At 47.2% G+C, this 22356-nt stretch overlaps 1 protein-coding gene across 11 annotated transcripts in view; it reads right to left on the bottom strand.

The window, feature by feature from the left end:
- Window positions 1-22356, bottom strand: part of CCDC167 (coiled-coil domain containing 167) — a 699343-nt gene that overhangs the window by 276842 nt on the left and 400145 nt on the right. Inside the window, exon 1 of one of the 11 annotated variants that reach the window (XM_050787898.1) lies at window positions 21619-21623. The exons of the other annotated variants lie outside the window; for them this stretch is intronic. The gene's annotated coding sequence lies outside the window, so the exon portion shown is untranslated. Of the gene's footprint in view, window positions 1-21618; window positions 21624-22356 lie in introns of those variants that run through there. 11 annotated transcript variants of the gene reach the window in all.

Below are 22356 nucleotides of genomic sequence, written 5' to 3' on the forward strand. Positions count from 1 at the left end.
GAAAGGAGCTGTGGCCCCAGAGCAGTGACTCACGCCTGTAATCTCAGCACTTTGGGAGACTGAGGTGGGCAGATCACCTGAGGTTGGGAGTTCGAGACCAGGCTGGCCAACATGGTGAAACCCCTTCTGTACAAAAATTAGCCAGGCATGTTAGTGTATGTGTGTAATCCCAGTTACTAGGGAACCCGAGGCAGGAGAATCGGTTGAACCCAGGAGGTGGAGGTTGCAGTGAGCTGAGATCACATCACTACACTCCAGCCTGGGTGACAGAGTGAGACTCTTATCTCAAAAAAAAAAAAAAAAAAAAAAAAAAAAAAAAAAAGAAAAAGAAAGAAAGGAGCTGTGGGCAACACCAAGGGTTTCGTCCTGAGCCACTGGAAGGCTTTACTGAGATGGAGAAGACTATGGGAGAGGCAGGTTTCATGGAAGATCCAGAGTTCAAGTCTGAACATGTCAACCAGAGGCACAGCCTAGACTGTGGCGGTGCATCCTAGGCATCGGGAGGTCAGCCCACCACCTGGCCCCGAATGCACACAGCTCCCAAGTCTCCCCAGCTGGGCAAAGGCACTCCGCCTTCCCTTCCCGTCCTCCCCTGCCCCCTTCCCTGTTAGAAGTTCTCCCTTCCCTCTAACTGAAATTCCCTGTCTCCCTGGACTGGCCCCTTCTGCTCCCCCATTGAATGACCAAGTGCCCAGATACAGCTGCGTTTAGGAACAGGGAAGGAGAAGAAAATAAGGGACCCAGGAGAAGATTCCTGCCCGGGTAGAGTGGGAGGCAATGGGGCTGTTTTCCTCTCCTGGCAACTTAAGAAGCTTGTACCAAAAAATAAATGCGGAGTGAGAGTAACCCCAATCTCACTTGGGTCAGAGTAATCAAAATGTAATTGGGTTTGTGAATAACTAATGTTTACCCTGATGTTGTCCTAATAGGACGATGAGACCTGTAGATGTGACTCTGCCATCTCTGCTCCATGAGACACATGGGTTTTCACAGAAACTGGGTCAGGCAGCAGGAGATGGGGAGAGAAGTCACCGTCCTGAGCTAGGTGACCAGGACAGCGGGAGGCTCAGGAGAGTCTCTGGGCAGAGGCAAGGAGGCCGCCATTCAGGGAACTGAGTGTCTAGGAGAGCAGTTTTGCCCTGGAATAATGATAACTATGATCCTCATTGTATGTGCTACTTATTAAACACCCACTATGTACCATATACTTAACACATATCCCTACAGTAACCTGGTGAGGTGAATTTCACTATCCCCACCTTACAGATAAGACTACTGAGGCACTGGCTCCGGGCATCTCATCTAGTTGGTGGCACAGAGGAGTCCAAGATCAGGTTGTCTAGAGTCCAGCTCTTCTCACGACCCTAGTCTGCCTCCACAGAACCAGGGATGCCAGACAAGGAGGACACTGCCTTCAGGACCCTTCTGTGGAGGTTCCCTGTGGTGCAGAAGTTGGGAGTGGAGGCCGAAACAGCTGTGAAAATTCTGATTTGTTTGTTTCTCTGAGCCAAGCTAAAGTGGATAATGAAGCCAGGCTGGCGATGACCTTCCTGTGGGTGATAATGTTGGTAGTGGTGACACTGACTGCAGCGGGATGATGGTGATGTCACCAGTGACACCACTGGTCTTATTGATGGCGGCAGTGCCCAGGGTGGTGTGGGGGTAACAGCATGAGTGGGTGTGGGGATGCTGTTATTGATCCTGCTAGGGCCAGTTTAGCTTGGAGGGGAGAGTGATATCCATCACTACAGTGGTGGCAATGCTGCTAGAGACCTCCTAAGTAGTTGGACTCAGGCTGGCATTGCTGCTGGGACCTTCCCTCACCCCCACCAGGAGGGCCCTTCTGCCTCCTCCCTACCCTCAGTGAAGGGGGCAGGGCTCAGAGCCTCCCGTAGAACTGGCTTTATTGCGTTCCCTGTTCTGGACAGTGTAAGCGATGGCCCTGCCTCTCGAGAGAGACAAATGTGATAAATAACCAGGGAGGACAAGCGGGAGGAGGCAGTCCAGCCACCAGAAGTCATAAGTCTCTGTCCAGCCATGTGGCAGGCTCATTACGGAAAGCTTCGGGGCCATCCCGGGCTGCAGGGCATGGGGCTCAGGAGAGCCCCCCGATGCGGGGCTCCTGATGAATCTGCAGCTTAGGGCTCGTGGAATTACCAGCCTCAATCTCTCAGCCCCTTCCATACACCAGACCAGTCATGCCCAACCCACCCTGCAGCTGCGTCCCCTCTTCCACTCCCCTCCCTCCATCCTGGGAAATCCAGGGAGGCATCTGACAAAGGCTTTCCTGGTGTTCTTGGAAGTAGGATGGACAAATATGAGCTGGAGAGCAGTCCAGTTAGATGCACTGGACTGCAACAGACCCACAGAGGCCTGGGTTCACATCCCAGCTCTAGCAATTACAGGACATGTGGTGTTGGCAGTTGTCTTAACCTCTCCTCATGTGCAAAGTGACGACAGCACAAACTCTGCTTCGTTCAGTTCAAAATGTGAGATGATATAAGTAAGCTACTGATCAATAATTAACATTTGTGTGCCTTCTGTGAGCCTGGTATGGGTCAATACATAAATTATTTTTTATCTTTATATAAATTATCTCATTTAATTCACACAGATCCTGTCCTAAGGAAACTAGTGCAAAGATGCTATTTGCCTAATGACACACAGCTAACAAGTGACAGAAAGTGTATTTGAACTCAGGTAATCTGACATCAGACTCTCTATCACTAGATTGTTTACCTGGTATACCTAGAAACATAACAATGCATATTTATTGAGCAGTTACTAAATTAAGCCAGACTTCTGCAGTCCTCCCAAATGCAAGCTATATTTGACATTTGCATAAAATATTACATTTTTATAGGCTTTCTAATTTAACCCCAGAAAACCTTGTAAAATGGGTATTATTATCTATTATCCAGAATCCCCTAACAGATGCTTAAAAAGGCAAAGTGATTTATCCAAGATCACACATCTAGAAGTGGTGAGGCCAGGGCCTGAGCTCAGCATTTCTGACAACTAACCTCAAAGTCTTTCATGACACTGTGATGCCCTCCCCTGCCATCTCGCCCCACCAACTTATTGGGTTTGCCCTGTTACCCTCAACATGTTGTTTCTGGATTCTTGCGTCTTGCATACAGCCTCATCACTCTTCAAGAAAAACATGGCATCCTGATTATGAACAATGACAACTGGAATCACCAGCTCCTCCGTGATTCAGCTTCTCACTAAAGCAATGCTCACTCTCCAGCTGCCTCCTGCCATCAAATATACTCATTTGCAAAAATAATTGGCTGAGGTTAAGAGTAGAGTCAGTGCATATCCAGAATGTAAAAAAGAAACTCCTACAAATAAATAAGAAAAAGGCAGACAATCCGATAGAAAAATGAGCAAAAGATTTAAACAGACACTTCACAAAAGAGGCTATCCAAATGGCCAGTAAGCACATGGAAAGGGCCCTACATCATTAGTCATCAGGGAAATACAAATCCAGTGAGATATCACTTCTATCACTTTATGCTATAGAAGGGATAACATTTAAAAGACTAACAATACCAAATGTTGGTAAGATTCGTGTATTGCTGGTGGGAATATAAAATGGTGCAACTACTTTCCAAAACTCTGGCAAAGCTGCAAAATGGATACATCATGACCCAGAGATTCCACTCCTAGGTACAGACTCAACATAGGAGTACCTACGTGCACCACATTATAAATAACAAAATGGTCATAGCAGCATGACTCATAATAGCCCTAAACTGGAAGAACACTCATCACCAGTAGAATGGATAAATAAATTGTGCATATTCATATAATAGAATATTATGCACCCATGAGAGTAAGCATCTATGATAGCATACAATGAATTTCACATATAATGTTGAAAAAAAGGCAAATACAAAAGAATACATTCCGTGTGATTTCATTTATGCAAAGTTCAAAAATGGGAGAAGTTAGTCTGTGGTGTTGGAAGTCACACGAGGGTTACTCCCGGCAAGGGGAGGTGACAGAAAGGAGAAATGAGGGCACTTTCAAGGGGGCAGGGTGGTATTGTTCCGTTTCTTGATCTGGGTGATGAATAGATGGTGGGTCACTTTGTGAAAAGTCATCAAGCTGTACAGTTATGATGTGGGGACTTTTCCAAATACATTCTTCAGCAAAAAGTTGAGAAAAAAAGTTTGGTGTTGGTGACTGGAAAACAGAATCCACTCTTCTCTTGACAGGGTTGCCAGCCTGAAAAAAAGGAAACCATGTCAGATGTGATGTGTCTTGTTTTCACTGAGAAATGTGACAAGGACTCTTGTGATGTTCTTGAGAACAAATGGACAAGCATGCCTGGGAGACTGTGTAATTAGGTGGATTGAACCACTGTCTCCTAAGGGTACTGATTAAGGAATCTGTGTCCACCTGGAGGGAAACTCCTAGTGCCTCCAGGCTCTGTCCTCAGCCTGGGCAGTCGAACACTGTTATCAGGGACTGCAATGAAGACATAACAGGCAGGCTTATCACCTTCGTGGATGACACAGAGCCAGGAAGGAGAGAGAGGACAGGGCACGCAGAAACAAGATCCAAAATGATTTTGGCAGAATGGTCAAATGGAGCAAATCAAATAAGATGAAATTGAGTTGAGGCTCTGTGGAAGGCTCTGGGATTGGAGCTAAAAGCTAAGTTCGTGGGAACAGGATGGGGGCAGAGGGAGTCATGAGGTTATAGCTGCAGCTAGGCAAGTGGAAGGTGTAAGCTCCCCAAGGGCAGGGACTCTCCCGTTTGTCTCTGCATCCCGGGGCCTACCTCGGGGCCTGGCGCAAACGAAACACTCTGAAACTGTTGCCAGGTTAATCCATGAATGAAGGATGGGCAGTGCCTAACTGTGACACCTTGGTCCCAAGGCCATTTGAGGGAATCAATGGATGCGTGGAGTTGAATATCCTGCTCTGGCAGATGCAATCAGCAAGCTGTCACTCAGTTCCGGGCCCTTCTAAAGGAATGTAGACAAACTACCACCCACACCAGGTCAGACCAGAAGCAGGGAGCTATTTCTGAGGAATCACAGAAGGCACTGATCATATTTACCCAGCAAAAGAGAAGCCTGGGGATAGGGGCAGGGGTGAGGAGGATCAGCGTCAAAAACCTGCAGGGTGGCCCCATCCTCCACGGTCTCACAGTCCATGGACAGAGCTGGATTTGCCATGTAGCTAACGTAGCTTGTGCTTCGGGGCCACTCACTTACATAGGCCCCTTCCAAGATCCTCAGAAGGGCTTTAGCAAACATGTGCATGTGGTCATATGGCTTTATACAATTTGCAAATGTAGAAACTTGAACCACGATCAGCTAAGATCCCTGTCTCTTTTCCACTCTAACTTTCTCCTCATCACACTTTCCCTTGTGTTGGGTGGTACTGGAGTGGCCATGGGCATTTATGGGATCCAGCTCAGGGGAATTTGAGTAAGAGATCCATTTAGGTTGGGTTTAGTGGATATGTTTATTTGATCTGCAGTCACTTCCATGTTAGCTAAGGAATACTCCTGACACCCATTGTGCTGACTGACTCACTGGGCAACAGGACACAGAGGCAGAGGTCAGATCTCCGTATGATTGTGCCATGCCTGGCACCAGAAGTATGTGTCCAGCAAAGAAGAAATAGTTTCAAATGTGCGGGGCTGGAAAACCAAAGCAAATCAAAACAAAACCCTGCAGGGTGGTCCTGTGTGAGGCGTTACTCATACTCCATGGCGCTAAAGGTTCGGAACAGGGACCAAGGGCAGAGTTTTGGGCTTCATACAAGGATACTTTCTTTTTTTGTTTGTTTTGTTTTTGTTTTTGTTTTGAGATGGAGTTTCGCTCTGTCGCCAGGCTGGAGTGCAGTGGTGTGATCTCGGCTCACTGCAACCTCCGCCTCCTGAGTTCAACTGATCCTCCTGCCACAGCCTCCCAAGGAGCTGCATACGAGGAGACTTTCTAATAGAGCTCTGCAAAGAAGGACAGGCATCCTTCGTGTTTGTCTGTGTCTTCTAAGTATCCAGCACTATCTTGCATTACTTTTCAGCATGGATGGAGTGAGCTCCCGTCACCAGAAGGGGTTTCCGCATAGGATGAAACACCCACCAGGGGTATAGGAGAGCACGCTTGCCTTTGCTGACTTCAAGAGTCTAAAGTTCTAACCAGTTCATTCGGGAGGCGAATCCCCAGTTGGTGCTATTGAAGACCAGCCATCTAATCTATTATCTAGTGCCTCTACTTCATGGAGCATCCCAAAGCAAGATTTTTAAGGATTTAAAAAAATTTTTTTAATTGTGATAAAATACATGTAATATATAATTTTTTATTTTTTATTTTTTGAGACAGGCTCTGGCTCTGTCACCCAGGTTGGAGTACAGTGGCGTGATCTCAGGTCACTGCAACCTCTGGCTCCTGAGCTCAAGCAATCTTCCCACCTCAGTCTGCCTAGTAGCAGAGATTATAGGCGTGCCACCATGCCTAGCTAATTTTTGTATTTTTTGTAGAGACAGGGTTTTGCCCTGTTGCCTAGGCTGGTCTTGAACTCCTGGACTCAAGCAATCCACTTGCCTCAGCCTCCCAAAGTGCTAGGATTACATGCATGAGGCACCATGCCTGTCCCATCTTAACCATTTTTATGTGTACAACTCAGTAGAGTTAAGTATACGCATATTGCTGAGCAACGACTTTCCAGAACTTTTTCATTTTGTAAAATAGAAACTCTGTACCCATTAAAAAACAACTCAGCCTTCCTCTCTCCCTACAGCTCCTGGCAACCACCATTCTGCTTTCTGTTTCTGTGAGTTTGACCACTGTTGATGCCTCAATAAGTTAAATAATACAGTATTTGTCTTTTTGTGACTGTTCAGGGTTTGGTTTCTGCATTTTAAAAAATGAAGTATAATTTACATACAATAAAATGCATAAATCCTAGGTGTAAAGCTCAGTGACTTTTTAACCTATGCATACAAGTGTGTTACCACAACCCAGATCAAGATATGGTCCTTCCAGTGCCCCAGAAGGCTCCTGTGTCCCTTGTCCCACCACTCCCCTCACCTGAAGGTTACCCACATTACTGGCTTCTGCCAAAATTATTTCTAGCAGAACACAGTAGCTGAGCTTGGATTCAAAAGTCCTGGTTTCTCTTCCCCTTATTTTATTTTATTTGTGTCATCAAAGCTCACTGCAGCCTCAACCTCTGGGGCTAACGCAATCCTCCCACCTCAGCCTCAGGAATAGCTAGAACTACAGACATGCGCCAACACGCCCGGCTAATTGTTGTATGTTTTTTTTTAGAGAGATAAGATCTCACTATGTTTCCCAGGCTCATCTAAAAGTCCTGGTCTCAAATAATCCCCCCACCTTGGCCTCCCAAAATGTTCGGAATCCAGGCATGAGCCACTATGCCCGGCCTCTTCCCTTGTTAACAGTGCCGCTTTAGACAAGTTAGTCTGAGCCACGGTTTCCTCTGCTGTGAAATGGGGATGCTAATGTCTATAACACAGGAGCTGCTTCAGAGAGGAATCCAAGACATAGCTTATAAGAAAGAGCCCAGAAGAGATTCAGAACACGTTGGTCAAAATATGAATGTCCTCCCCTCATAGTGGCACCACGGTGGGGTGTTGAGGGAAGGACACTGTACAATGGGTGTAAAGAGAGGGGTCCTAGGCTATAGATGACTTCAAGAATGAAGGTCCATGGCAGGAGCTTTGGGAGTATCCCACTATGTGGAAAACCTGGTCAAACTAGCTGAGCTACCGGTCACAGACCTGGGTCCACAAACCCATAAATAGCCTCATGTGCAACCTGCCGATCAGCCACTAGCTCTAAGTCCCATGAGCACTGAGACTGCGACTCTATTGCTCACCCTTGTACCCTGTGGTTCAGTGTTCTCCAAAGTGAGCAAGCACCAGAAGCACCTGGAGGGGCTGCTAAGAATAAAACAGAGCTCGTAGGGTCCCACACCCAGGGTGTCTGATTCAGGATTTCTGAGATAGGACTTGAAATTTTTCATTTTCCACAGGATGCGGATACTGCTGGTCCAGAGGCCACGCTTGGAGAACCACTGGTGTAGTGCAACCTGCTGATACCAGGCCTGGAGCCCCTGCACCCACGCGGTGCACCCACCCCTCAGCTACTGTGGATATTGGCTGCTAATGGCTCCCAGCTGCCCCTTTGCTGGGGTCTCACCATCTGCTGATGGGAAGCACCTTGCCCTGGAGGTTACCCACCCTCAACAGCACACAGGTAATGACCAACCGAGAAGAGTGCGAAGGGCTGGCCTTCTTCTTAAACGGGGAGAAAACTTTACAGTGTGGCGTATGCTCCAGAGCCCTCTGTGGATCAAGCCGAGGCTAGACTGTAGCTGAGAGCACATCCTTGCTCAGCCTCCTCCTCTGCCAGGGATTCCTGAGAAGTGAGCACTCCCTGAGGAAGCAAAGGTGTCTGAATCCCTGTCTCAGGTTCTGCTTCCAGCAAACCTGATCCAAGACATAGAGCCGGTGCTTAGTAGTATTTGTTGAGTGAATGAGCAAGTGTGAGATGCACCAGGCATGGGAAGACAAGCCCCTTCTTTCTACTCCCCCTACCCAGCTCAGACTGCAGGACCTGAGGTTCACGTGGCCTGGGTTGGCAGGGCCTCCCTGGCCGCAACCTGGTTGCAGTAGCTGCTGTCTCTGTCTGCTGTGCTGTGTCCAGGAGAGGCTGCCGTGGGCCTCCCCGGATGGATTGATTAATTAATTATCGCCATCCTGACAGCTCTGGGCTGCTGGCAGGGCCCTCGGCACCCCTCCCAGTTCCTTTTGGCAGGTGAGATCTTCATTTCCCAGCACTTGGCAGAGTCAGGCTGGGGAGGGGGTAGAACTGAATGTTGTGGGGTGGGGTTGGGGGGGCGGAGGGGGCAGGGTGGGGAGTAGTCCAGAGGGAGAAGACACAGGCAGAAGAAAGGCCTGGAAAATTGGTATTTCTTAGTCTCTCATCTAGGGTCTCCATGTGGAGAATTTATCCCACTGTCCAGATTGAGAAACTGAGGGCTGGAGATTTGCCTAGATTCACAGGTTTGGCGGAGAGAGGAGCAACATCCCAGGCCCTTTGCCTCTCAAGTTGGCTTTTGGCCTGCTTTGGAGTGTGGGTGGTAAGGGAAGAGGGATTTCTAGTAACTTCTCTCCCCTTTTCTTCTCTCTACTGAAAATCTTCCCCATCAGCAGGTGCCTCCCCAGCTTGAGACAGACCAGGAGAAATGAAGAGATGCTCCACTTTCAGCTCTTTGAGTTTCTCCATGGCTCCCCCACCCCACTCTCCATCCCACCCTCTCCTGGGCTGAGCTGACAGCTGTCAGGCTAAGAGGAGTGACAGGTGCTTTTGTGATTAATCACTGCAGACCACACACCAAGGAGAAGGGACAGAGGGGAGGACTGGAAGGGCCCCCACAGCCTTCTCCAGGTGGGAGGTTTCCAGGGTGGGCATCCTCTCTGGTGTTCTCTTTGTAGCACTGTGAAAGCCTGGTTACAAGCCTGGCATTAGTGTTTGCAAGGCAGTCCATGGTGCTGGCCACTTTTGACGAGGAGATAAGAGTTCACCTCTTTGGCCAGGTGCAGTGGCTCGTGCCTGTAATCCCAACACTTTGGGAGACCAAGGCTGGAGAATCACTTGAGCCCAGGAGTTCGAGACCAGCCTGGGCAACATAGCAAGATCCGCATCTCTACAAAAAATAAGAAAAAATTAGTCAGACATGGTGGCACTCACCTGTAGTCCTACCTACTTGTAAGGTTGAGGGGAGAGGATTGCTTGAGCCCGGGAGGTCGAGGCTGCACTCGAGCCTGGGTAACAGAGTGAGACCTTGTCTTAAAAAAAAAAGAATTCACCTCCTGGTGCCTCAGTTTCCTTATCTCTAAAATGGAGATGGTAATAATACTTACCTCAGATGGCTGGGAGGACCCAATGAGTTAATACACATAGAGCAGTGAGGACAGTCACTGGTGTGTTGTAAGCACTATAAGCACAATTACTACCAATTTTCATTAAATCTAAACTGTCATGGTTTGGACACACCATGACTTTATGTATGTCTAAGGAAAAAAAAAACTGCTGGAAATATAACATTTGCTGCTTGTAAGACACTTCCTAGTTTCAGAAATGTTAAAATTGTGGGAAAAATATGCTTCTTAGAAAGAAGAAATATGGCATTATTCTCATTCTTATTGCTCTCTAACTGAAGCACTTAGCCTCCCACCAGCAGCGCAGCAAGTGCTGAATAAACATTTGTTGAACAAATGAATGACAGGTCAGCACAGGTTGGAGGAAGGCAAAGGGAGCCCAGCCCCTCTACCTCACACTGGCTCCCGACTCCCTCACCTAGGAGCCTCCAAGGACAATGGTTTTTCCATCTCTACCCCTTCCCCTTTTCCAAACTCCAGCACCCGGCACAGCTCCCAAGGGGTTACTTGGGTAGACTGGCTAGTGGCCCCTTCCCCACACCTACTCATCCAGTGCTCCGCCCAGATAAAACACACCTTCTCTGTGGGCCCCTCAAGAGTGACTGGTCACAGGGAAGGGCAGTTCAAAAGAAGGAAGGACTTCCCAGCTCCTGAACACTGCAGAGCAATGCTCTTGGGGTGGAGGGACGGGATGAGGAAAGGGGAACAATGGGTGTATCCCCCTCCTTTGCTTTTTCTTTTTTTTTTTTGAGATGGAGTCTCCCTCTGTCAGGGAGGGAGTGCAGTGGCACAATCTCAGCTCTCTGCAGCCTCCGTCTCCCAGGTTCAAGCAATTCTCCCGCCTCAGCCTCCCGAGTGGCTGGGATTACAGGCGTGTACCACCACACCCGGCTAATTTTTGTATTGTTAGTAGAGACAAGGTCTCACCATGTTGCCCAGGCTGGGCTCAAACTCCTGAGCTCAGGTGATCCACCCGCCTCAGCCTCCCAGAGTGCTGGGATTACAGGTGTGATCCACTGTGCCCAGCCTTCTCTCTCTTCCTTTTCTTCTCCCCTCTCCTCTAAAAGGAGATTCAAATCCCAGCTGACATTAGCAGCATGACCTTGGTCATGTCACTTAACTTGGTGAAACCTCAGTTTTCCCTATCTGTAAAGTGGGGCTAGCAATAGTGACTCCCTCCTGCACTTGCTGAGAGAGTTAAATAAAGCAGTAGACTGTCTGGCAGAGGACCCCACTCCCTTCCTCCACCCTCCCCTCACTCCTTGGCTCCCTCACCTGCTTCTTCTTTCTCTCTCCTCCTACCACTCTCCGGCCCTGCCATACAACCTACTTAATACAAAGACTGATTAATTTCCCCTCTTGCTGCTGAGATGCACTTTAATCCTGGGGGGAGAGAGGAGGGCAGCGGGCCCAAGGCCAATGGAAATCTGGGGCTGGGGGCAGCAGTGCCAGTGAGGGGCCTTCCTCACGCAGGGAATCGCACTCTGGCTGTTCCCACAAAGATTTAATTTGTGTCTTAATGGGCCTCAGCCTCCTCCGTAAAAGCCCTAAAGTGCCTTTTTATTTAAAAAAAATAAATAAAAGTTGCTGATTGTGTCTACTGCTTCCTGGGGGATGGTGGAGGAAGGGCAGGGGAGAGGGAAGATGGGGAGAGAAGAGGAAGGGGTGGTAGGGCCTTGGGACTGTCAGATTCTGCTTTTCCCTTGGCCCCCCATTTCCCAGGACCAGCACCATGGGGAATCAGCCCTGGGGGCAGTGAGGATGTGGGCGCTCTCGGCTGACCTTTTAGAACAATTGTGATCTGAATTACTGGACCCTATTTCCCTGGGTCCCAGCCCCTGGTAGGTCAGGGAAGGTCTGGCTGCAGCCATTCCACTTAATCCAACCAACAGCCTGGAGGGACCCAGTGGCTCACACCTGTAATCCCAGCACTATGGGAGGCCAAGGCGGGCGGATCATGAGATCGGGAGCATGAGACCAGCCTGGCCAACATAGTGAAACCCCATCTCTACAAAAAAATTAAGGAAAAAAAAAATTAGCTGGGCATGGTGGTGGGCACCTGTAATCCCAGCTATTTGGAAGGCTGAGGCTTGAACCCTGGAGGTGGAGGTTACAGTGAGCCGAGATCGTGCCATTGCACTCCAGCCCGGGTGACAGTGCATGACTCCATCTCAAAAAAAAAAAAAAAAAAAAAAAAAAAAAAAAAAAAAAAAACCAGCTGATCAGACAGACATCCTACACTGTATGAAGATCTCTCAGGGGCCCCTGGAGCTTTAGGGAGAAGGGGACGGATGGAAAAAGGAACTGAATATTTTGCCAAGTGCTTAGTTGGTTCTCACTGGAGAATTGTAGCAAGTTCCACCTCCTTCTCCCTCCCCCAACACAGCAACTGCTCAGTATCCCCTTTGAAGCTCCCTGGCAGACAGAGATGAGCGAAGACCCTGGCTTTGTCAAAAGCAAAATTACAACAGATTTATAGATTTCACTGGCTTCTATTCACAATTCATGAATCAGGGGAGCTTCCATTCTACAAAACAGAATGAGAGCTCCCACTGCGCAATGGCAGAACAGTGGGTTTGTAAAGTGGGAACAAGGAAACAGAACAATAGAAATAAATTAATTGATTAACATCAGATTAGTTCATGTTGCCTTTCTGTAAGAGGTAAAGTAGAAGGGGTTCCTTATTACACTGACTCAGGTAGACTGGAATTTCCTGTTTTCAGAAAAAGACTGGTATATTTTGGGATCTGCTTCCTTAAAGTTGCAGTTCGACTATATGCCATTTCGCATGAGTGACTCCATTTTGGTTTGGGCTGGTCTGCTGGGGCCTAGTGCAGGAGCTCAGTCCAAAACAATGGCCTTCCCACAATTTCAACACCCTCAACCACCTCTGCATCTGTAGCTCCTCCTGGAATCCCTCTTGCTGCCTTTTGTGTCTTTCATAGCTGAAAAATTCCCACACTCTCCAATATTGGAGCAGATGAGTATGGGGACTGCTGAGGAACCTAGAGTGCGGTGGTCAGGTTTCCCAGCTGGAGACACCAATTCCAAAAACAGGACTCCGAAATCATTGTCTTTTAGTATCAAGATCTCTCCTTCCAACAGTGGAGCCCAGGTAGGTAGTTGCAATGGGGAGTAGATATATCTGAGCATCACAATTCATTGTCAATCAAGATAACATGTTGCACTGCAGATAAAGGTGAAAATAGCCAAGCACCAGCTTTCCTTCTGTTGAAGCTTCTTATGTCTTAAAAAAAAATTACTTTTTGCCGGGCATGGTGGTTCACGCCTGTAATCCCAGCGCTTTGGGAGGCCAAGGCAGGCAGATCACCTGAGGTCAGGAGTTCGAGACCAGCCTGGCCAACATGGTGAAACCCCATCTCTACTAAAAATGCAAAAATTAGCCAGGCGTGGTGGCAGACACCTGTGATCCCAGCTACTCTGGAGGCTGAGGCAGGAGAATCACTTGAACTGGGGAAGCGGAGGTTGCAGTGAGCTGAGATTGTGCCGCTGCACTCCAGCCTGGGTGACAGAACCAGACTCTGTCTCAAAAAAATTTTTTTAAATTATTTGTAGAGACGAGGTCTCACTCTGTTGCCCAAGCTGGTCTCGAACTCCCGGGCTCAAGTGATCTTTCCACCTTGGCCTTTCAAAATGCTGAGATTACAAGCATGAGCCACTATGCCCAGCCAGAGGCTTCTCATGTCTTATTTCACTGTGCCAACCTCATCCCACTGGGCATTGATGATTGTGCCTATTAGTCAAATGGGAAAACAGAGGCAGTAGGAAAGAAAACAGGAGCCAGTAGATTACACGACTAAGGAATCAGAAAGTCAACCAAGCTAAGGGGAGCCAGCCTTATTTCCCTCCTCTCCTACCCCAATTTCCTAACTCTAATTCATTCTACTTCTCTAGCCCAGTTCCAGGATATTTTCAATGGGAAGAATTAGGCAGAAGTTACATTGCCAAATACCCGCTTTGCCATGGTGCCATGGTTCTCTGGAATTCTGATCTCTGGAGGGTACCTAAAGCAGTGATAACTGCAGAAGGAAGCCAGGTAGAGAACATAAATGTGCAAATCAGACCTCGGGCAGCACTGCAGGGAGTTGGGAAGCCTGAGGCACGCTAGACAGTGCATGAGCTTCCTTACAGCAACCAATCTTAAATAATTAAAATTAAGAATGTGAGTCTCCTGATTAAAGTAATTGAGTATACTCATTTGTCTCTTCTCCTTCCTAAAACACCACTAAATGGCAGTCAAAGGTATTTTTAAATAAAGGCAAAACCACACAAAACAGTGAAAAATGATAGCAGATGAGAGAGATTACAATTTTGGAAGTTGGAAAGCTGATAGATGGGTAGCATGAAGGCTAATTTATGTGTTAACTTGTCTGGGCCAAGGGATGCCCAGATAGCTGATAAAACATTTCTGGGTGTATCTGTGAGGGTGTTTCTGGAAGAGATCAGCATTTGAATTGATAGACTAAGTAAAGATCCACGCTCACCAATGTGGGAGAACATCATTTCATTTATCGAGGGACAAAATTGAACAAAACAATGGAAGAAGGGCAAATTCACTCTGGTTTTTTTGTTTGTTTTTTCTTTCTGAGAGGGTCTCACTCTATCATCCCGACTGGAGTGCAGTGGTATGAGCTCAGCTAACTGCAACCTCCGCCTCCCGGGTTCAAGCAATTCTCCTGCCTCAGCCTCCGAGTAGCTGGGATTACAGGTGTGCACCACCACACCCAGCTAATTTTTGTAGTTTTAGTAGAGACAGGGTTTCACCATGTTGGCCAGGCTGGTCTCAAACTCCTGACCTCAAGTGATCCGCCCACCTCAGCCTCCCAGAGTGCTGGGATTATAAGTGTAAGCCACTGCACCCAGTCACAAATTCACTCTCTTGAGCTGAGACATCCATCCTCTACTGCCCTTAGATATCAGAGCTCCTGGTCCTCGGGCCTTGGGACCCCAGGGCACACACCAGTCCCCTCCCCTGACCCCTGTGCAAGTTCCCGAGCTTTCAGACTCAGGCTGAATTGTCCCATCAGCTTTCCTGGTCCTCCAACTTGCAGATGGCATATCATGGGACTTCTTAGCCTCCATAATTGTGTAAGCTAACTCCATAATAAATCTCCTCTAATGTATCTCTATATATATTCCATTGGTTCTGTTTCTCTGGAGAACCCTGAGTCATACAAGTGGTAATGAATTTTTACTGTATAAAAAGGAGAATCGTAACCCTGTAAGTTTGGGGGTCTGGAGGGGGTTTGCCAACAAAAAGCCAGACAATTCGCACCAGAGAACCTCAGCAAGGCCCATGTGAAGACACCAGGTACCACCGTAGGTGGGAATGAGGGGAAGGCTGAAAACTGGAATATTAGTTAAAAGCCTCTAGTAGATACAATGAGAGCCTCAGATCTCAGCCAATTACTCTGCTCTCACCCCAGTAGAAGACTGAAGGTTTATTCCCAGCAAAGGTTGAACCAAAGGGCCCCTGGTCACAGGACTAACAGGCTAACGGGAGGCGGGGTGCTATACAAATGCTCCTTAACTTACAGTGGGGCTATATCCAGACAAACGTATCATAAGCTGAAAATATTATAAGTTGAAAACGCATTTAATACTCTAATAAACCCAACATAAAGTTGAAAACATTGTAAGTCAAACCACTATAAGTTGGCAATCTTTTAAGGTATAAGATTTTTTTGTTGGGTTTTTTTATTTGGTTGGTTGGTTTTTGAGACAGGGTCTCACTCTGTCACCCAGGCTGGAGTACAGTGGTACAGTCTTGGCTCACTGCAACCTATGCCCCCTGGGGTCAAACGACCCTTCCACCTCAGCCTCCCAAGCAGCTGGGACCACAGGTGCACACCACCACACCTGGCTTTTTAAAAATAGTACATATGGGGTCTTGTCATATTGCCCAGACTGGTCTTGGACTTCTGGGCTCAAGCAATCTGCCCACCTCAGCCTTTCGAACTGCTGTAATTACAGACGTGAGCCGCTGCTTAGGGCCTTTTTAGTTTTGTTTTGTTTTTGAGACAGGGTTTTTTGTCTGTTTGATTTTGAGACAGGGCCTTTTGTCTGTTTGTCTTTGAGACGGGGTCTTGCCCTGTTGTCCAGACTGGAGTGCAGGCGCTATTATGGCTTACTGCAGCTTTAACCTCCTGGGCTTAAGCAATCCTCACAAGCAATCCTCAGCTTCCCAAGTAGCTGGGACTATAGGCGAGCACCACCATGCCTGGATACTTTTATTTTATTTTATTATTTTATTTATTTAGAGACAGAGTCTCGCTCTGTCGCCCAGGCTGGAATGCAATGGCGTGATCTCGGCTCACTGCAACCTCCGCCTCCCAGGTTCAAGCGATTCTCATGCCTCAGCCTCTCGAGTAGCTGGGACTACAGGCACATGCCACTGTACCTGGGCTAATTTTTGTATTTTTAGTAGAGACAGGATTTCACCATGTTGGCCAGGCTGGTCTCAAATTTCTGACCTCAAGTGATCCGCCCGCCTCAGCCTCCCAAAGTGCTGAGATTACAGACCTGAGCCACCATGCTTAGCCCCTGTATAAGTTTCCAAGAATGGCCATAACAAATTAACACAAATTGCGTGGCTTAGAACAATAGAAATGTATTGTCTCATAGTTCTGGAGGCAAGAAGTCTGAAACCAAGGTGTTGGCAGAGCTGTCCACCTTCCAGGAGCTCCAAAGAAATGCCATTCCTTGCCTCTTCTAGTTTCTGGTGGCTCCAGGTGTTCTTTGGCTTGTGACTGCATTGCTCCTGACTCTGGCTCCATCTTCACATGCCCTTCCTCCTCTTCTCTGTGTGTCTCTCTGTGTGTTGCTTATAGAACACTTGTCATTGGATTCGGAGCCCACCTGTATAATCCAGGATGACTTCATCCAGGATACTTAATTATATATTTAAAGACCCTTTTTCCAAATAAGTTCATATTAGGCTGGGCACAGTGGCCCACACCTGTAATCCCAGAACTTTGGGAGGCTGATGCGGGCAGATCATGAGGTCAGGAGTTCGAGACCAGCCTGACCAACATGGTGAAACCCCATCCCTACTAAAAATACAAAAATTAGCCAGGCATGGTGGCACATGCCTGTAATCCCAGCTGCTCAGGAGGCTGATGCAGGAGAATTGCTTGAACCCAGGAGGCGGAGGTTGCAGTGAGCTGAGATTGTGCCACTGCACTGCAGACTGGGTAACAGAGCAAGACTCTGTCTCAAAAAAAAGAAAAAAAGTTTATATTAAAACATCCACAAGTTTCAGGGTTTATAACATGGACATACCTTTTTGAGGGTTACCACTCAGCCCGCTGCAGATACTTTGCTGGAAAAGGTGATAAGGTGAAAGTCTATATTCTGAATAATGGAACTACAGCTCTCTCCCTCTGCTCAGTTCTCAGTATGCTGGCAGTCGGGTTTATACCCCCAGGCAGGAGATTGGAGAATCTCTCCTTGGAGAAACTGACTGGCTCAGGAGAAAGTGTGTATATACTGACACTGGGCATCTGCCAAGGAAGCAGCTGGGTCCCCACCTGATCACCCTTCTATGAGGCCCACATAGTTGACAGCTTTCCCATGGAGCTGTCAAATGATTTCCTAGTAACCCACTTTTAAATATGAGCAGACAGCAGGGATCATCACATGGGTACAGAAAGTCTCCAACTTGAAAGACAGAGACCAAAACAAACAGGCAAAAAGGAAATATGAGAAAACAGAAATTATGCAAGAAGCAGATTAAAACTTACAAAATAGAAAAGCAACATAAACATTATTTGTGGAGAGATGAGACTATGTTGTATCCATGAAATAAAAATAATATAAAAAGAAACAGACAACAAGTGCTCTTAACAATTAAAAATAATTTCAAAGGATCATGGCTTAAACTCAATATAAGGGTTGAAAGATAAAGTTGTGGGAATCTCCCATGAAATAGAAAAAAAACAAAACAAAACAAAGAGTGGGAAAATGTGAGAAAAAAAAAATCCAAAGATCAGTCAATTAAGTCTGACATAGGACTAATAGGAATGTCAGAAAAGGAAGAACAGACTGGGGAGCAGTGGCTCATGCCTATAATCCCTGCACTTTGGGAGGCTGAGGAGAGAAGGCTGGTTGAGCCCAGGAACTCAAGAACAGCCAGGGCAAAATAACAAGACCCCATTTCTAAATAAGCAACTAAGAAAAAGAACTGAGACTATAGAGGGAAAAAATAGGTAAAGAAATAATAAAAGAGGCAGATGCAGTGGCTCACGCCTGTAATCCCAGCACTTTGGGAGGCTGAGGTGGATGGATCACCTGAGGTGAGGAATTCGAGACCAGCCTGCCCAACATGGTGAGACCCTGTCTCTGCTAAAAATACAAAAATTAGCTGGGCGTGGTGGCGGGCGCCTATAATCCCAACTACTCCGGAGGCTGAGGCAGGAGAATCGCTTGAACCCAGGAGGCGGAGGTTGCAGTGAGCCAAGATCGTGCCATTGCACTCCAGCCTGGGTGACAAGAGTGAAACTCTGTCTCAAAAAAAAAAAAAAAAAAAAAAGAAAAAAATAATAAAAGAAAAATTTCCAGCACTAAAATACATGTTTGAGATTATCTAGAACAATGAACAGAAAGAGGCCACTACAAAGCACACATCATTATGAAATTTCAAAACACTAGGGATAAAAAAGAAACCCTAAAAGCTTCCAGAGGGGGGAAAAATTGGTTACTTGCAAAGAAAAGGGAGTCAGAATGAACTCAGATTTTTTTTTATCCGTAACAGTGGAAACTAGAAGACAATTATCAATGCACTTTAAATTCTGGAGACATGGTTTTCTATCTAGAATTGTATACCCAACAAAATTATCAACCAAAGGGCAGGTAGAAAAAAGACATTTCCGGGCTTGCAAGATCTCAACATATATGTCTCCTGTAGACCCTTTCTCAAATATCTCTTGGAAAATATACTCCACTAAAAGGAGGAAGTCAGCCGGGCGCGGTGGCTCAAGCCTGTAATTCCAGCACTTTGGGAGCACGAAGACAGGCGGATCACGAGCTCAGGAGATCAAGACCATCCTGGCTAACACGGTGAAACCCCGTCTCTACTAAAAAATACAAAAAAAAACTAGCCGGGCGAGGTGGCGGGCGCCTGTAGTCCCAGCTACTCGGAAGGCTGAGGCAGGAGAATGGCGTGAATCTGGGAGGCGGAGCTTGCAGTGAGCCGAGATCCAGCCACTGCACTCCAGCCCGGGCGACAGAGCGAGACTCCATCTCAAAAAAAAAATAAAATAAAAAATAAAAATAAAGAAATAAAAAAGGAGGAAGTCAATCAAGAAAGAGAAGATTTTATGGCCCAGGAAAGAAGTAATGCAACACAGGCGAAAGGTAGATGGCATTTGTAAGATAAGTGTAAAGGGAACTCCCAGGATGAGAGTTGGGCAGCAGTCCCAGAGAAGAATCCATCCAGATTGAGTGGAGGACAGGGCACTTCCAGAAAGATATCACTAAAGAAGAAACAAAATGGTTAGATCATCTGATGTGTTTAAAAGTGTTAAAGAGGGCCGGGCGCGGTAGCTCACACCTGTAATCCCAGCACTTTGGGAGGCTGAGGCGGGCGGATCACGAGGTCAGGAGATCGAGACCATCCTGGCTAACACGGTGAAACCCCGTCTCTACTAAAATACGAAAAAATTAGCCTGTAGTCCCAGCTACTCTGGAGGCTGAGGCAGGAGAATGGCGTGAACCCGGGAGCTGGAGCTTGCAGTGAGCCGAGATGGCGCTACTGCACTCCAGCCTGGGCGATAGAGCGAGACTCCGTCTCAAAAAAAAAACCAAAGTGTTCAAGAATTTGTCAGGGCCAGGTACAGTGGCTCGTTCTTGTAATCCCAGCAACTTGAGAGGCTGAGGTGGGAGCATTGCTTGAGCTCAGGAGTTGGAGGCTAGCCTGGGCAATATAGGGAGACCCCATTTCTGAAAAAAAATAAATAAAACATTAGGCAGGCGTGGTGGTGCACACCTGTTAGTCCCAGCTACTCTGGGGGCTGAAGTGGGAGGGTCACTCGAGCCGGAAGATCGAGGCTGCAGTGAGCCGTGATCATAGCACTGCACTCCAGCCTGGGCAACAGAGCGATAACTTGTCTCAAAAAAAAAAAAAAAAAAAGATTTTGTCAAATTTGTGATCTATATAGGAAAACCTAAGATTTTTTTTTTTAATAGAGCCAGTAATTAACTCCACAGGAAGCAGGGTAATACAATTTTAAAAATGTAATCAGAGTCTACTTTTTGGCTCAACCATGAATAATATTTGCAAAACCATAATAAAATAAACAATGAATATTGATTTATTAAAATGTGAAAAAAACTGGAACCAGGTATGGTGGCGCATGCCTGTAGTCTCAGCTACTCTGGCTGGGGTAAGAAGATCGCTTCGGTCCAGGAGTCAGAGGCCAACCTGGAAACATAGCAAGACCTTGTCTCTATTAAATAATTTAAAAGATGGAATAAAATGATAAAACTACATTGGCGGAGAAAGGTGGAGGGTTGGGTTTAGCAAACTTAACTTTTCATCTTCCATACTATAAAGTCAATAGTTAATACTTAAAACTGAAACATAAATAGGAAAATAAGTTTTTTTTTGCATATGAATCTGAAAATACTAGGAAAGAAACAAAAACAGTTGAAACTTAAAAGTGGCTGCGTCGGCCGGGCGCGGTGGCTCAAGCCTGTAATCCCAGCACTTTGGGAGGCCGAGGCGGGTGGATCACGAGGTCAGGAGATCGAGACTATCCTGGCTAACATGGTGAAACCCCGTCTCTACTAAAAATACAGAAAACTAGCCGGGCGTGGTGGTGGGCGCCTGTAGTCTCAGCTACTTGGGAGGCTGAGGCGGGAGAATGGCGTGAACCCGGGAGGCGGAGCTTGCAGTGAGCCGAGATCACGCCACTGCACTTCAGCCTGGGAGACACAGCGAGACTCCGTCTCAAAAAAAAAAAAAAAAAAAAAAAAAAAAAAAAAAAGTGGCTGCGTCTCAGGAGCAGGACTGCAGGGTGGAGAAGGCCAGTGTGGAAATGGCTGTTTCATTATAAGCCTTTTCGTATTTGACTTTTTAACAGTGTCTATGTATAATTGTCATTTATAAACATTAGTGAATATTAATATAATACGAATATACCAGCCAAACAGAAATTAGTGAGATCTCTAATTTTTTATTTCTGCTTCCAGCTCTAATTCTCTAAGTCTCTCTTTTTCTGAGACAGAGTCTGGCCCTGTCGCCCAGGCTGGAGTGCCGTGGTGCAGTCTCAGCTCACTGCAACCTCTGACTCCTGGATTCAAGCGATTCTCTTGCCTCAGCCTCCCTAGTAGCTGGGTTTACAGGCACGTGCCACCATGCCTGGCTAATTTATGTATTTTTAGTAGAGATGGGGTTTCGCCATGGTGGCCAGGCTGGTCTTGAACTCCTGACCTCAAGTGATCTGCTCACCTTAGCCTCCCAAAGTGCTGGGATTACAGGCATGAGCCACCACGCCCGGCCCTCTGAGTCTTCTGTGTCTGATTCTAGCCGTGCCTCTGTGCTCTTTTGTTCCTCTATCCTCTTCCCACCTCTTTCCTGTCTTCACTCCCTCCTATCTCCCCACCCCCACCACACCCTGAGACCATGCCCCTGCCAGTCAGTCCATCTCGGGAGCTGCCATAGTGCCCCCCAACTCCCCTCTTAGCTCTGGCTTGTCGTCCCCGCCCCCTTGATCTCACCTGCAGTTCAAGGGCTGAACTGAGTGGGCATGAGCACTAAGGCTGTCGTCCCCAGGCCAGGGGCCTAGCATCTCCTGATCCTGTCTTTATGTAAAAGGTTGGTATTTGGTTCTTCACTGTATTAGTTTCTTATTGCTGCCATTGTAAATTACCACAAACCTATTGCCTAAAACGACACAAGTTTATTAGTTCCCAGTTCTGTAAGTCACAGTCTGACACGGGTCTCACTGAGCTAAAAAGAAGGTGTCAGCAGGACTTCATTTCTTTCTGGAGGCTGTGGGGGAGCCTCTGCTTTCTCGCCTTTTCTAGTTGCTAGAGGTTGCTTGCAGTCCTTGGCAATGGCCCCCATACATCTTCAAAGCCAGGCAAGTCTTTCTCACATCACATTGCTCCGACTCCACTTCTGCCATGACATTTCTTTCCCTGACTCCAATTCTTCTGCCGCCCTCTTCTGCTTTTAAGGACCCTTATGATTACATTGGCTCCACCTGGACAACCCAGGCTCCTCCCCCTACCTTAAGGTCTGCTGATTAGCAACCTTTCTTCCACCTGCACCCGAACTCCCCTTTGCCATATAATTTAGCATATTCACAAGTTTTCAAGCATGTTGACCTCTTCAGGAGGGGGGCATCATTCAGACCCCTGAAGGAGGGGGGACTGCCACAATCACAGATCTTGTTTTGC

The sequence above is a fragment of the Macaca thibetana genome, chromosome 4, assembly GCF_024542745.1.
Source record: "Macaca thibetana thibetana isolate TM-01 chromosome 4, ASM2454274v1, whole genome shotgun sequence".
NCBI classification, from domain to species: domain Eukaryota; kingdom Metazoa; phylum Chordata; class Mammalia; order Primates; family Cercopithecidae; genus Macaca; species Macaca thibetana.